Source organism: Nannospalax galili, unplaced genomic scaffold, assembly GCF_000622305.1.
Source record: "Nannospalax galili isolate Female #2095 unplaced genomic scaffold, S.galili_v1.0 scaffold1050, whole genome shotgun sequence".
In the NCBI taxonomy this organism is placed as follows: domain Eukaryota; kingdom Metazoa; phylum Chordata; class Mammalia; order Rodentia; family Spalacidae; genus Nannospalax; species Nannospalax galili.
In genome coordinates this window covers 1,138,812-1,143,328 of record NW_008329037.1, presented here as the reverse complement: position 1 = coordinate 1,143,328, position 4,517 = coordinate 1,138,812, and the positions used below count along the sequence as shown (strand labels likewise).

The 4,517-nt window shown below is 43.0% G+C and overlaps 1 protein-coding gene across 2 annotated transcripts in view; it reads right to left on the bottom strand.

Annotated features, from left to right (window-relative positions):
* Klhl18 (kelch like family member 18) overlaps positions 1 to 4,517 on the bottom strand; it is an 84,362-nt gene that overhangs the window by 62,622 nt on the left and 17,223 nt on the right. The gene's annotated exons all lie outside the window — the stretch shown is intronic.

The window sequence follows — 4,517 nt, the reverse complement described above, 5'->3', positions numbered from 1 at the left end:
TTTTTTGGTCTTTTTGAGACAGGGTCTCCCTGTAGCCCCAGCTGTCCTGGAACTCACTATGTAGACCAGGCTGGCCTTGAACTCAGAGATCCACCTGCCTCTGCCTCCTGAGTGCTGGGATTAAAGGCATACGCCACCACGCCCAGCTTCCAAGAGTACATTTTTAATAAGATGAAAATCTCAATTACGGTGGGAATTTACTGAACACCCATTATATAACTATCTCAGTCAATAATTCAGCCTCAAGCCCTGCTCTTAACAGCATTTCAAAACTATAAATAATGTAGCTACTATTGTAAAAGTGCCACAAAATATACATAAAAGGGGGAGGATGAAGCTGGGTATGGTGGGGCATGCCTGTTATCCTAGCCTGGGTTATACAGAAAGACCCTGTATGAGGAGTCTAGAGAGATGGCTCAGTGGTTAAGAGCACTGGCTGTTCTTGCAGAGGACCCAAGTTCAATTCCCAGCCAGCACCCACATGGCAGCTAACAACCATCCTGAACTCCAGTTCCAGGAGAATTTGACACCCTTTTCTGACCTCTGCAGGCACTGCACAGCATGGGTGCACTTACATATATGCAATATACTCATACACATAAAATAAAAAATATTAATAGCCAAGTGTGGTGGCACACACCTTTAATCCTAGCCCTCAGGAGGCAGAGACAGGCAGATCTCTGTGAGTTTGAGGCTGGCCTGGCCTATATAGGGAGTTCCAGGCCAGCTGGGGCTACAGGGAGACCCTGTATCAAAAAGACAAAAAATTAATTAATTAATTAATTAATTAATGATGGCTCAGTGGTTTAGAGCACTGGCTGCTCTTACAGAGAACCTGGGTTTGAATCCCAACATCCACATGTTCACAATCATCTGTAACTCCAGTTCCAGGGGATCCAATGCCTCTTTTGGCTTCTACAAGCACCAGGTATGCACATGGTACACATACATACAAGCAGGCAAAACACTCATACACATAAAGTAAAAATAAATAAACCTTTAAAAAAGGAGGTGGGAGGACAAGGGAGAATGATCATAACCTAAGACCAATTCCAGAGTTTTAAATTGTACACAACTATATAGATGGTTTGTCATCCTTACACAAAGGAAACAGGAGATGGCTTAGAAGGGCGAAGAGATGGGAGTATAGCTCAATGGTGGAGCATCTCTGTAAAGGGCAAGGGGATTCACCTCAGATACAAGGAGCACAAGGAGCCACAGAACAAATAGAAATGAAGGCTTATTATTTAGAACAAAGCAAGAAGTAGAAATACAGATCTGGAAGATGAATTTGTAATTTATAGGTTATTCTAATACACCTTCATTTGGAAGACTTGTTAACACAGTATGTTTTTGCTGAAATGCAGGACATTTCAGTTTTACAAATCAGTCAAGAAAAACAAGCTCATAGCATGTATGTGCCATTTAAATATGTTATCTCTTAGAAGTCAGTTTTTGATTAATTGTGTGTATACAATGTGTAGTGTACGTGTGTGTATGGCGTGGGGGAGTGCATTCACCCATGCTGGTATAAGTGGAGGCCAAAGGCTGATGTCAGTATGTCTTCCTTCAATCACTTCTCCTTCCTTCCTTCCTTCCTTTTCTTTTTTGGCCTTTTTGAGACAGGATCTCCCTGTAGCCCCAGCTGGCCTGGAACACAGTATGTAGACCAGGCTGGCCTCAAACTCACAAAGATCCCCTGCCTCTATCTCTCAAATGCTGGGGGTTAAAGGCATGCACCACCACATGTAGCCTTCCTTCCTTCCTTTCTTCCTTCCTTCTTTCCTTTCTTTTTTTTAGACAGGGTCTTTTACTGAATATGAAGATGTTTTAGCTCTACTAGCTGGTCAGTGAGCCCCAGGATTCACTTATCTCTGCTCCCCAGCACTGGAGTTACAGACATGAATCACTGTGTCCAGGTTTTATGTGGGCTCTGAGGATTTGAACTCAGGTTCTCATGCTTGTACAGCAAATACTTTATTCATTGAGCCATCCCCCCAGTCTAGAAGGCAATTCTTTTTAAGTGACCTTTGAAGTACAACTGTAGGGTTGAGCTAATATAATCTGGCTTTTAAAATTTATTATAAAAGTTGACACAGGGTCTTATGTAGTCCAGGCTAGCTTCTCAAATTGGATATGAAGCTGAGTATGAACTTTAACATTTGATTCTCCTGCCTCCAGCTCTTAGTGCTGGAATCACAGGTGTGCATCACCACTCCTGGGTTACAATTTGTCTCTTGGCAGCTGAGGTAGCATCTACCTAAGTTACTCTTAGCTTGGCTGTGACAAAATACCCAACAGAAGCAATGTAAGGGAAGGATTTATTCTGGCTCATGGTTGGAGGGGATATGGTCCACCATGGAGAAGGCATGGCAGTGGAAGCATGAGGCCACTGATCATACTGTGTCCACAGCTAGGAAGCAGAGAGGCAAATGCTGGTGTCCAGCTGGCTTCCTCCTTTCCCCTTCACTCAGTCCAGGACCCTAGCCCATGAGACAGTCCCATTGATATTCAGAATGGGTCTTCCTTCCTCAGGCAAACTTCTTTGGAAATTCCCTCAAAGATATTCCCAGAGATGTGTTTCCTAAGTGATTCCAAATCCAATCAAGTAGACAATGAAGATTAACCATCATATGTCCACAAATAGAGTGGGAACGATTATACCTTAGTATGAAATGTTTCTGATCATTGTTTGGATCCAGAGACAAATTTGGTTTTAGTGTCACAAAGCACCATAAGCAATCTCACTTGTTCAGTTGGTAACATGTCTCCTTGAATTTTATTATCCTTTTTCTTTATTGTGATAAAATATAATATAAAACTAATAAGGCATAGTGTGGTATATGCCTGTAATCCCAGACTGAATCAATAGACTTGATCCTCAGTTTGAATCTTAGGCTACATAATGAGACCCTATCTTAAAAAAAAAAAATAGTGGGGGATGGGGGTCAGCAAGATGGCTCAGTGGGAAAACATTCTTGATATCAAGCCTGACACCTGGATTAAAATCCTGGGACTCACATGGTAGAGGGAGAGAACCAGCTCCCACAAGTAATCCTCTGACCTCCACATGTGCACTATGGCACGTATGTGTCTCCAATAAATAAATGTAACTAAAATTTTAAAAAAATATTTTAAAGAAAAATATGTATATATGCTTATATACATGTGTGTATATAGCTACAGATGCCACACACTTATTTTAAGCTGAGCATGATATCTCATGCTTATAATCCTAGATCTTGTGAGACTCAGAAGGATTGTCATAAATTCAAGGTCAATCTGGGTTACATAGTGAGTTTTAGGTCAGCCTAGGCTACAGAATTAGATCCATCTCAAAAAATAAAATACAGGGTTGGGGATTTAGCTCAATGATAGAGCACTTGCCTAGTAAGCTCAAAGTCCTGGGTTTGGTCCTCAGCTCAAATAAGTAAATAAATTTTAAATCAACAAATAAATAAAATACAAAAACCTACCTTTTATGTGCACATGCATGTTCATGAGTTGTGCTGGATAGCTTTAGTGTCAACTTGACACACCTGGGTTTAGGGTGTCTCAATTAGGGAACTGCCTTCATTGGACTGGCCTGTGGCCATGTCCATGGGGCACCTTCTTGATTGCTGAGTGATATGGGAGGGCCCAGCCCACTGTGGGTGGTGCCACCCCTGGGCAGGTGGGCCTGTGTTGCATAAGAAAGCAGGCTGAGCAGGGGCCAGGGGAGCAAGCCAGTAAGTAGCATTCCTCCATGGCCTGTGCTCCAGCTCCTGCCTCCAGGTTCCTGCCCTGAGTTCCTACCTTGGGCTCCCTGATGAACTGTGACCTGGGAGATGTAAGACAAATAAACCCTTTCCTCCCCAAGTTGGTAGTGGTCAGAGTGTTTTGTCACAGTAATGAAGAAACAACCAAGACAGTAATTGGTACCACAAAGTGGGATATTGCTGTGACAGACCTGACCTTTGTGTTTTGGGGAGGACTGTGGAAGTGTTTGGAAATAAGGAACTTTGGACTGGAAAAGCCATTGAGTACTTAGAATTTGTTGCTGTGGAGCTTGGAACAGTTATGCTGAAAGCATTTTGAACAATGGGAGGCCTGGCTTGTGAAGCTTCAAAGGGAAGCAGATACTATCAGGGCTATTTCTGTGATATTTAGAATTGAGAATCTCTGGGTTCTGGTCAGTTGGGGCTGAATAATCAGCTATGATTAAGAAGAGACCAGAACCTGAAGTAAAACCTTTTCTTTACTGGGACAACTGATGCTGGTTAGCTGGGGCTGAAAAATCAGCTGTAAGTAACAAGAGACCAGCATCACTGAGCTGAAGTCTTCTGGGAGGTATTTCCTCAGAGTCAGCACACAGAAGGACCCACACCTCTATCGTCCGAGCTTCCACCTCAAGCTGGAAGCAGGACTTGGTAATATGTAAGAGTCTCCTGCATGGTTTTGGTGTTGAAGGCTTGAAGGGGTCACAGAGAGCAGCTGAGGATTGGCATCCTGTGAGACCAGGGAAGGCCACTGATGAG